Source organism: Leptonychotes weddellii, chromosome 5 (assembly GCF_054177405.1).
Source record: "Leptonychotes weddellii isolate Sample4059 chromosome 5, ASM5417740v2, whole genome shotgun sequence".
Classification (NCBI taxonomy): Eukaryota; Metazoa; Chordata; class Mammalia; order Carnivora; family Phocidae; genus Leptonychotes; species Leptonychotes weddellii.
This window is the reverse complement of record NC_138373.1, coordinates 115,096,305-115,108,987: the sequence shown is the minus strand read 5'-3', so window position 1 is coordinate 115,108,987 and position 12,683 is coordinate 115,096,305.

The following is a 12,683-nucleotide window of genomic DNA, read 5'->3' as shown; positions in this document are numbered from 1 at the left end:
TAATATAAAAAGTGATTTTTAACCAACACTCATATTAAAAATGACTTCAGAATGTTATAGTGTACTTCATTACAGCAAAACTGACTAAATCTGTCTTTTTTTTCTGATAAAGCATTTTGTAAGGACCAAGGATTGCCATTCCTTATACCAACTTTCAACCTCTAGAGTTATAGCATTAGGATGATAAATGTGTATATGGATGTCAAAAACCATTAGACATTTAGGGACTGTTTTCCCAAAATACTTATGTTGACATCCTGTTCTTACCAACTACCCTTTTCTCTGAAAATGTCACTGTCAGACTATTTTTTGGTTAAATTGAGGACTCGGGTCCATTGTGGGGTGGGGCGGGGCGGGGGGTGGGGGAGGTGGCAGAGAGGGGCGGTCCTATGAAGTCTAGTCTTACTTTGCGTAATCCTTTGAGTGACCAGTGCTTTAAAAAATAAATCTCGAGAGAATCAGTCATTTAGCTGAATGAAACATTTGACACTCTTTTTGATTCTGTTTTCTTTTTTTTTTTTAAGATTTTATTTTTAAGTAATTTCTACACCCAATGTGGGGCTCAAACTCACAACCCCTAGATCAAGACTCACAGTCTCCACGGACTGAGTCAGCCAGGTGCCCCTATGGTCCTGTGTTCTGACTTTTTCTGTGAAAATTTAGCACTGAGGACTTTGAGACTATTTTACATATTCTTTTCACCAGAAAGGGTAGGAATTCTCTGGGATAAAAAAATAGAGAAAGTTCTTATAACCACAAACATTTGGAAATCCTAGGTATAAAGGAAGCTAATTTTCTCCTTGGTTTTCATTTTCTACCAACACACGCTATCAAGTTTGTTTTACATAATGCGCCCCACTGCCTGAGTACACATAATCTGAGATGAGAGGGTTTATCATCCACTCTATAAGAGAGAAGACACACCGTATTTATTTATGTTGGGCCCTCAGTAGTGGTGAGCCATGACACGTGCTTCCATCTTTTCAGAAAGAGGCATTTGTACCTTAAAAGGTGAACTCAAAGAATGTAATTTCCATCCTGGTTATGGTATTGTTTGAGGTTGTCTAACACTAGTCTCTCCTAAAATCATTTCTGGAAGAGTAAGCCAAACTTCAGCGTGAAAAACATCACCTAATAGTACTTTTTTTCCAAGGGTGGGCACTAGTACCACAGATTGTTAGAATACAAGGTGCTTAATAAAATTTTTGAGTGATAATATAAAATATTGCACTTCTTCGTTCCAGTTTATAAATAATAGCTATTGTGTACAAGTGGCCTTTGAACAACTACATAATTATATATGAGCATTGTATGGTTTTTTAGCTATAAATATCATCTTACCTTCAAGTTACTTGAAGTTCCTCAATATGTATTTATTTAGTCATTTCCTTACTTATTTGTTTATTTTGTAGCAAGAACATCTGAAGGCATAGAAGTAAAATGCTGTCAAATTGTAGCCGATGGCAGTGGTAAGGCTCTGGAGCTGGACAGAAATTCATGAGTTAGAAAACAAAATCTGGAGCTTAATCAGCCTTATTTTATTTATTTATTTATTTATTTATTTAAAGATTTTATTTATTTGACAGAGAGAGACACAGCGAGAGAGGGAACACAAGCAGGGGGAGTGGGAGAGGGAGAAGCAGGCTTCCTGCCGAGCAGGGAGCCCGATGCGGGGCTCGATCCCAGGACCCTGGGATCATGACCCGAGCCGAAGGCAGACGCTTAACGACTGAGCCACCCAGGCGCCCCAATCAGCCTTATTTTATACGAGAATAACAAGCTCTAGTCCAGGGTGTGTTGTGAAGACCAAATGGAAACATGCAGGTTTCAGGCTTCACCCAGTTTCTGGCACATCACACGGGCAAGTCCTCTCCTATTAATAGGGCTATTATTTGTGATGCTGTGCTAATTTGTAGGAGGTCTTAAAACAACTGTACATTCCTCCCAGAGAGTGAGAGAAAGATTGTGAGAAATTAGCAATAGTGTTTGTGTCTTGGAACACGGCAGTTCATCTCCCTTCAAATGTTTACTGTCTTCATCAGCAGTATCCAGCCTATCATTCAGAAATGGAGCAAACTATTCTCAGAAGTTAAAACACTTTATTAATGTCATTCCCATAGAAACTTCTGCAGGAAAGAAGTCATGCTGATCAAGGGTAATTGATTATGTTAGAATCAGATACAAAATTCAGCTCTCACTGCTTTTTAATCCATGCCTGCCCCTTTACACCCATTTGGGATTCAGCCAGGCCATTACTTGACCTGGCAGGACTAAAGAAATTAGGAAGATACCTAGCCTATTATGTTCACAAACAGAAAATCTTTATTCCTCTTTATCTCCACCAAATCATTTCACAAATCTTCTTCATAACACGCACACATGCTTTCGCACTTGTAAAAATTTGGGCCAGTAGACAAGCAGTTCTTACCACAAATGTAATAGTGAGTACAGTTTTGTCTTTATTTTCAGCAATCACAATAAAAGAAAATTGAAATGTATCAAATGGATAGCTTAGGGAGTGGTTATTTATATCAGAATTTCTTTATCATTAGCTCCCTGAAGAAAAACAAAAGGCTGGTAGAGAAGCATGAAGCAAAAATGTTAGGGGCTCTTGAGCAATGAAGCAATGAAAAAATAATCAATTTACCAAACTTTTATTTATATATAGACTGCTAGGGAAGATTTACCTCTGGATACTCTTGGCTCTATTTGTTTATTTGTTTTAATAATATTAGCTTTTAAAATATACCCCAAATAATTCAATATATAAATAAGATCATTACGCCAAAAAGAGAAATACAATTCTGAGTTGAGATACCTTTATAATCTCTTTCATGTATGAAAAGAAACTAACCCCTATCCTATTAGGGACAAAGATAAGCATAAATCACTAAAATAAATAGAGTTGTTGTTAATAAGGAAAAATATTTAAAAGACATGATGAGGTTTCTGCTTCAATAGGCTTTTCCATAGACATCTGTAACTGAAGGTCAGTAAGCTAAGTGGTTCTAGAGTCTGGTGGTAATTAGGACGGGTTAGAGGATTAGTCTTCAGTGTGCCTTGGCCCAGATCTTGTACTCAGCTGTGTTTTCCTTTGTTGCCTTTGGACAAAATTATAATAATAGTGCAGAATAGTTGTTCCTTTCTTGAGCTTAATGACATCACAGAATTTTCTAGCTCATGCTGGTCAGCTAGCTTTCCATTTGCTCGTGGGCCGCTATCAAGTTCCTGATTCAGATGAATTAGGTACTGTGATCTGTGCTATGACACACCATTGACCCCAATAGTTCTTTTTTTTTTTTATCTGAATTATCACAAAAGTGAACACATAACTGTAGGCCTTTAACATAAATCTTAGAGAGTATAGAAGAAAAATATCATCTAAAGCAGGGGTTTTCAGACATAGTTTTATCATGACACTCATTAAGAAAAACATTTTATTTTATTTATTTTTAAAGTTTTATTTATTTATTGGGAGAGAGATAGCAAGAGAGAGCCTGAATGGGGTGGGGGGGGCAGGCAGAGAGAGGGAGAAGCGGGCTCCCTGCTGAGCAGGAAGCAGGACACCGAGCTCCATTCCAGGACCCTGAGATTATGACCTGAGCCAAAGACAGAGGCTTAACCAACTGAGCCACCCAGGCACCCCATATCACAACTCAATACATGCAAATACATATATATACACACACATGCATATGTGATATTTTGATCTATAATAAATATATATATGATCTTCATCCCTTTCTGGCACAGAGCTCCTTGAACTCTTAGAATTTCCTAAGTGATGAGAGTGATAAAGGTATCTTTTGTTATTTTGATGAGGTGACTTTTGGAGCACTCCTAAGGATAGGGGCTGGTTGCCAGTGGAACCAACCAAGTGATTAGACGGTTGGAACTTTCAGTCCCACTACCCCACCCCCCACACCCTCGCCCCCACAGCTCAACCTCTAGGAAGAGGAGAGGGACTAGAGGTTGAATCAATACCAGTAGCCAAGGAGTTAATCATTCCTGCCTGTATAATAAAACCTCCATAAAAACCCAAAAGAAGTTCTGGTCCAAGATGACAACGTAGGAAGACCTTGAATTCACCCCTTCCACAAAGCATACCAAATTACACCTGAAGAAGAATTGAGAACAACTGAACAGTTTCTGCAACATAAAAGACAGAGAGAATGGCCAAAGAGAATAGTGAGAGAGCCCAAAACATGGTAACAAAGGGAATGCCCACCCCCTCATTCCCCCTAACACCCTTTCCCCCCACACTCTGCTGCAAACTGCTGTGGGAAGGGATAGTGCTGAGGGACCAGGAACAGATGCCTTGATCTTTGGGCACAGAAAACAAAGCCACAGTTAAAAATGCAACTAGCATAGAAAAGAGACAGCGCCAGAACTTCGCCAAATGGCAGCAGAGGTGCTACAAGAATGCTCTCTGTGTCAGAGGGACTGGAGGATATGGTTTACATTCCCACTTCACCTTAGAAGCCTACACTGGTGGAGCAGGGTCAGGACCCCATCATTTGGTGGATCTGGTCTACACAGGGAGCCAGGTGCCTCAGCAAGCGCCAGGTCCACAAGCCCACACCAGCCCTGGTTGCCCTGGGGCACAGAATTTAAACCATGAACATTTTGTTTTGTTTTGTTTGTTAATTCCTTTTCTTCTATTTTCTTTATTTGCTTTGTTTATTCTCTTTTTTTTTCTTTAAAAAGCCACGGTTTGAAAGAGCAACTAGCATATAAAAGAGCCAGCCCTAAAACTCTGCCAAGAGGGGTGTGGGGGGGCAGGGGGCGGCGGGGGGGTGTTACTGGAATGATCCCTGGGTGGGAGGGGCTGACAGACAGAATATGTGAAACTCTCCACCTCAAAAGCACAGACCAGTGTACCGTCTGGGTGCTATAACTGGCCTGCTGCTCAGTGAACCCTGGGCTCCTAGCCCACACTAGCCCAAGCTTACCAAGGTGGCCCTAGGGCAGCACACACCAGGACTCCCCTGGTTAGGGCTCACTACAGCCCCAGGCTTTGTGTCAAGGTGACACAGGCACAAAACACCCCAGAACACTCCAGGCTTAGCGTCAGATGGCTTGTGAAAAGCACCCCCGGTGCAGAGCATTCTGGAATCTCTCAGCTGACATCTGCTTCAGATCCTGCCACCCTGCCAGGGTACCCCCTGTATGGAGAGCCCTGGAACACTCCCACCCAGGATGGTCTGGGCTCCAGACACCTGGCCAGGGCACCCCCTGTGCTGCACACCTTGTGGCACCTTGGCTTACACCCAATTCAGCTTCAGCTATCTTGCCAGATTATCCTCAGTTTGGAGAGCCCCAGGATGACCCAGCTTACAACCCCTTCAACTTTGGCTGTTCAGGGCGCATTTTGCAGGGAGAGCCCAAGGACCACACCAGTCTATGTCCATTTTAGCTTTAGCTGGCCTTCCAGGATGCTCCCTGCACAGAGTGCCCCAGGACCTCCCAACCTGTTCTCTGCCTTGGCTCCAGCCTCCCCTTCATGTTACTATCTGTGCAGAGTCCTGGAACACCCAGGTTTACATACACTTCAACTTCAGCTCTGTGTGTAGAGCTCTGGGTCCCCCTGGTTTGCACCTACTTTAGTTTCAGCTATCCTGCCAGGGCACCCTCTGAATAGAGAACTCAGGGACCTCCTGGTCCACCCACCACCTCAGCTCTAGGTCCCCCACCAAGACACCCTGCACAGAGCATTCCAGGACACCCCAGGCTTGCACCCATTTCAGCTTCAGCTGTCCAGCTAGGGTGCCCTCAACATATAGAACCTCAGGACACTTGGCCTGCATTCCCTTCAGCTTTAGCTGACCTGACAGGGTGCTTACTATGTGAAAAACCCCAAGACTCCCAGCCCAAGTCAGCCACAGCTTTAGTCAGTCAGTGAAAGTCACCAAGCACACACAGTATACATAGGAGATGACCACATACAAGACTATTCCTTCAGGTTTAGGAGAAGTAGCTGTTCAACCTACTCCATAGAAACAAAGAGAAAGTCAAACAAAATGGTGGTGGTGGGGAGTGGGGGAGAACAAAGGAATATGCTCCAAAAAAGAATAAGAAAAAAAACTCAGAAAAAGAACTAAATGAAAAAGAGATAAGTAATATACCTGATAAAGACATTAAAGTAATGATCGTGAAGATATTCACCAGATTGGAGAGAAGAGTGGAAGAACTCAGTAAGAACTTCAATAAAGAGGTAGAAAATGTTAAAAAGAACCAATCAGAGTTGAAGAATACAATAACTGAAAAAAAAACACTGAGGGAATCAACAGTTGATTAAAGGATGCAGGACATATCAGTGATCTGGAAGATGGGTTAATGGAAAACACATAAGCCAAACAGCAAAAAAGAGAAAAGAATTTTTAAAAATGAGAATAGTTTGAGGGATCTCTTGGACAACATCAAATGAACAAACATTCACATTATAGGGGTTCCAGAAGAAGAGAGAGAGAAAAGGGCAGAACATTTGTTTGGTGAAATAATAGCTGAAAACTTCCCTAACCTGGGGAAGGAACTAGACATCCAGGTCCAAGTACAGGGTTCCAAACAAAATGAACCTAAGGAGGTCCACATCATGATACCTACTAAAAATAATGTCAAAGTTTAAAGATAAAGAGAGAAATTTAAAAGCAGCAAGAGAGAAGCAAAAAGTTACCTACAAGGTAAAATCTATATACTTACCAGCTGATTTTTCAGCAGAAATTTTGCAGGCCAGATAGAAGTGGCATGATATATTCAAAGTACCGAAAAAAACAACCAAAAAACAAGTAACAAAATGACAATAAGCACATACTTATCAGTAATTACTTTAAGTGGTTTAATCAAAAGACATAGGGTGGCAGAATGGATCAAAAAAAAAATCAAGACCCATCTATATGTTCCCTACAAGAGACTCACCTCAGATCTAAGGATACATAGCAACTGAAAGTGAAGACATGGAAAAACATTTACCATGCAAATGGAAGTGAAAAAAAAAAGTTGGGTTAGTAATACTTATATCAGAAAAAATAGCCTTTAAAGACTGTAACAAGACACAAAGGGGAGCATTACATAATGATAAAGGGATCAATCCAACAAGAGAATATAGCCATTGTAAATATCTCTGCACCCTTAGCTGGACTAAGCAAGAACAAAAGAGAAGAAACCCAAATAAATAAAATCAGAAACAAAAGAGAAGTAACAACTGACATCACAAAAATACAAAGGATTATAAGAGAATATTTAAAAAATTATATGCCCACAAATTAGACAAGTTAGAAGAAATGCATAAATTCCTAGAAATATGCAATCTTCCAAAACTGAATAAGGAAGAAATAGAATATCTGAACAGACTGATCACAAGTAATGAAATTGAATTGGTAATCAAAAAAGTACTAAGAAATAGAAGTCCAGGACCAGACTGAATCACAGGTGAATTCTACCAAACATTTAAAGAAGAGTTAATACCTATACTCCAGAAACTATTCAAAAAAATAGAAGAAGGAAAGCTTCCAAATACATTCTATGAGGCCAGCATTACCCTGATACCAAAACCAAAGACACCACAAAAAAAGAAAACTACAGGCCAATATCCTTGATAAAAATAGATGCAACAATCCTCAATAAAATATTAACAAACCACACACAGCAATACATTAAAAAGATCATTCAACACAATCAAGTGGAATTATTCTGGGGACACAAGGATGGTTCAATATTTGCATATCAATCAATGGGATACACCATATCAACAAAACAAAGAACAAAAGCCATATGACCATCTCAATAGAAGCAGAAAAGGCATTTGACAAAATTTAACATCCATTCATGATAAAACTCAACAAAGTGAGTTTAAAGGAAATTTACCTCAACATAGTAAGGGCAATATATGAAAAACCCACAGCTAACATCATACTCAATGGTGAAAACCTTAGAGCTTTTCCTTTAAGATCAGGAACAAGACAAGGATATCCAGTCTCACCACTTTTATTCAACATAGTACTAGAAGTCCTAGCCATAGCAATCAGACAAGAAAAAGAGATTAGAGGCATCCATATTGGGAAAGAAGAAATTAAAAAGTCACTATTTGCAGATGACATGATTCTATACATAGTAAATCCTAAAGACTCCACCAAAAAACTACTAGAAGTAATAAATGAATTTAGTAAAGTTGCAGGATACAAAATTAATACCCAGAAATTGGTTGCATTCCTATACACTAATAATGAAGTAGCAGAAAGAGAAATTAAGAAAACAACACCATTTACAATTGTACTGAAAAGAATACAATACCTAGGAATAAACTGAACCAAAGAGATGAAACGCCTGCACTCCAAAAATGAAAGAAATTGAAGATGACACAAACAAATGGAAAGATATCCCATACTCACGAATTGGAAGAATTAATATTGTTAAAATGTCCACTTTACACAAAACAATCTATAGATTCAATTCCCTATCAAAATACCAATAGCATTTTTCACAAAACTAGAGCAAATAATATTAAAATTTGCATGGAACAAACAAAAGACCCCAAGTAGTCAGGGGCATCTGGGTGGCTCAGGTGGTTAAACATCTGCCTTTGGCTCAGGTCATGATCTCTAGGTCCTGGAATCGAGCCACGTGTTGGGCTTCCTGCTCAGTGGGGAATCTGCTTCTCTCTCTCTCTCTCTCTCTCCCTCTCTCCCTCTGCCCCTCCACCCCCACACATTCACTCTCTCTCTCAAATAAATTAATAGAATCTTTAAAAAAAGAGAGAGAGACCCCCAAGTAGTCAAAGTGATCTTGAAAAGAAGAAAACTGGAGGTATCACAATCCCAGGTTTCAAGATATACTTCAAAGCTGTAATAATCAAAATAGTATGGTACTGGTACAATAATAGGCATATAAATCAGTAGAACAAAATAGAGAGCCCAATAATAAACCCATGATTAAACAGTCAATTAATGTAGGAAAAGGAATCAAGAATATGCAATGTAGGAAAGACAGTGTCTTCAATAAATGGTGCTGGGAAAACTGGACAGTACTTTTTCAAAGAATGAAACTGGACCACTTTTTTTTTTTTAAAGATTTTATTTATTTATTTGAGAGAGAGAATGAGATAGAGAGAGCATGAGAGTGGGGAGGGTCAGGGGGAGAAGCAGACTCCCTGCTGAGCAGGGAGCCCGATGTGGGACTTGATCCCAGGACTCCAGGATCATGACCTGAGCCGAAGGCAGTCGCTTAACCAACTGAGCCACCCAGGCGCCCAAAACTGGACCACTTTTTAACACCATGCACAAATGTAAACTCAAAATGGATTAAAGACCCAAATGTGAGACTTGAACCCCTAAAAATCCTAGAAAAAAAAAAAACACAAGCAGTAATTTCTCTGACATAAACCATAACAACATTCTTCTAGGTGTGTCTCCTAAGGCAAGGGAAACAAAAGCAAAAATAAACTATTGGGACTGCATCAAGATAAAAAGCTTTTAGAGGAACCATGAGAGACAATGGACTCTGAAAAACAAACTGAGGGTTCTAGAGGGGAGGGGGGTGGGAGGATGGGTTAGCCTGGTGGTAGGTATTAAGGAGGGCACATTCTGCATGGAGCACTGGGTGTTATGCACAAACAATGAATCATGGAACACTTCATCTAAAACTAATGATGTAATGTATGGGGATTAACATAAGAATAAAAAAAAAAAGATAAAAACCTTTTGCACAGTGAAGGAAACCGTGAACAAAACAAAAAGGCAATGTATTGAATGGTTGAATGAGAGAAGATATTTGCAAATGTTATATCTGATAAAGGGTTAATATCCAAAATATATAGAGAATGCATACAAATCAATACCAAAAAGACAAACAATCCAATTAAAAAATGGGCAGAGAAACTAAATAGACACTTTTCCAAAGAAGACATACAAATAGCCATCAGACAATGAAAAGATGCTCAATATCACTAATCATTGGGGAAATGCAAATCAAAACCACAATGAGATATCATCTTACACCTGTCAGAATGGCTAAAATCAAATAGACAAGAAATAATAAGTGCTGGTGAGGATGTGGAAAGAAAGGAACTCTCATATGCTATTGATGGGAATGTAAATTGGTATAGCCACTATGAAAAACAGTATGGAGTAATCTCAAAAAATTAAAAATATAAATGCCATTTAATACCATACCAATAATTCCACTATTGGGTATTTACATCCCCACCCAAAAAATCCCCACTAATTTGAAAAGGTATATGCTTATTGCAACATTATTTAAAATAGTCAAGATATGAAAACAACCTAAGTATTCACTGATAGATGAATGGATAAGGAAATGTGGTATGGTATATCTCTCTCTCTCTCTCTCACACACACACACACACACACACACACACACACACACACACACAGAGGAATATTACACAGCCATAAAAAAGGGTGAGATGGTGCCATTTGAGACAACATGGATGGACCTAGAGGGTATTATGGTAAGTGAAATTAGTCGGATTGAGAAAGACAAATACCATATGATTTCACTCATTGTGGAATCAAAAAAAAAAAAAAAAAACAACCCAACAACAATGAATAAAAGACAAAAAGCAGAATCAGACCTAAAAATACAGAGAACAAACTGATGGTTGCCATAGAGAAGATGGGTGGGGGTTGGGCAAAATGGGTGAAGAGAAGTGGAAGATACAGCTTCCAGTTATGGAACAAATAGATCATGGGAATAAAAGGCACAGCATAGGGAATATAGTCAATAACATTAAATGGCAATTTATGGGGACAGATGGTAGTTACACTTCTGATGAACATAGCATAATGTATAAACTTATCAAATCACTATGTTGTACACTTGAATTTTTTTTTTTTTTTGAGAGAGAGACAGTGCACATGCAAGCAGGAGGGAGGAGCAGAAGGAGAGAAAGATCTTAAGCAGTCTCCATGTCTAGTGCAGAACCTGATGTGAGGCTCAATCTTACAACCCTGAGATCACGACCTGAGCTGAAATCAAGAGTTGGCTGCTTAACCAACTGAACCACGCAGGCACACCTGTTGTACACCTGAAATTAATGTAAAATAGTGTGTCAACTATACTCAAATAAAATAACACAAAATAAAACCCAAGAGGACACAGTTCAGAGAGCTTCTGAGTTGGTGAACATGTGGACATTCAGAGAGAGTGGTGCCCTCGAGAAGGCATGGAAACTTCTTGCCCTTTCCCCATACCTTACCCTATGCATCTGTTCCATCTGGCTGCTCCTGAGTTATATCTTTTTATAATAAACCAGTTATCTAGTCATTAAAATGTGTCTTTGAGTTCTATGAACTACTCTAGCAAATTAATTGTACCCAAGGAGGGGTTCTTGGGAACCTCTGATCTATAGCCAGTTGGTCAGAGAAGTGCAGGTAACAACCTGGATTTGTGATTGACATCCTGAGTTGGAGGAGGTTGTTGGAATCTCCAAACTATAGCTAGTTGGTTGGAAGCACAGGGCTTATAACTGGCATCTGAAGGAGTTGGAGGGGCAGTCTTATAGGACTGACCACTTACCCATGGGGTCTGATGCTATCTCAGGGTAGATAGTATCAAAATCAAGTTAAGCTTTGGATGCCCAGGTGGTGTTCAGAGAATTGCTTGGTGGTGTGTGAGGAAATCTATTCCCTCCTTCTAGGAACTGGGTCTAAGAACTCAAAAAGAGCATGGATACACACCCACACACACACACACACACACATAATGAGAAACTAAAGTTTCATGGAACAGTACTTACTCTTACCATAGGTAACACACTTTAAAATTTTCTAATCTATTTTATTTTTTCTAAATGGTTGGGATCCACTGATAGATTATGACTTGAAGTTTGAAAAACCGCCTTCTCAGAAGAGTCCTTAGAACTTGCTGCTTCTGCTGAGAATCTGCTGAGTTTGTCACTGTTAGAGCACAGGGTAAAAACCTTCCCTTCTGCTAGGCATTTATATAATTTCTGTATGTCAGAAATCAGTAGGAAACAGATTTTTATCTCCACAATGGTAAATAAGTCCAGAGATGTAGGCCTATAGTCCGTTTAACTATAATCAAATAATCTTTACACCAAAACTTCTTGACTACATTCTGATGAACTTGTTAAACATACTGTGAGCTACAGGGGTAAAAAAGGAAAATTAGAAAGTACTTTAAAATAAAAATTTAACATTACCTCTGCTGTTTGCAGAATGACATCTGCAAATATTTGGCTTAGGGCAAAAGGAAGGGATGCTGGCTCCTTGTCTGATATCAATTTAACACAGCAGTAGAAGGTATACATTCCCATTTTGTCCTACCATGGGCAAGATCTGTAGTCAAGGCTTTCCCCACCCCCACCCCCAGTTATCTTTCTGTATCTCTCTAAATACCATTAATCTTGCAATCTATTGTAGTCCATGGTTCGAAATAGGTTTTTCACATAGCTGTGTGTGCAGCTGGTGACCAGAATCAGGGAGAGCTTCTGTCTGCTACAGCAGAAATGAGAAGAGGCAGATGTGGCAGGTGGATGGAGCTTGGATTCAGAAAACTGGGGTTTGCAGGTTCCACTCCTTGGTGAATTACACTGCCTTAGAATAAAAGCATTAACCTTCTCTGAGCCCCAGGATCATAAACATGTAGGGTGCTTATCATATGCCAGGTTTGGTGCTTGATTTTGACAAAGATGACTAAACTATAGT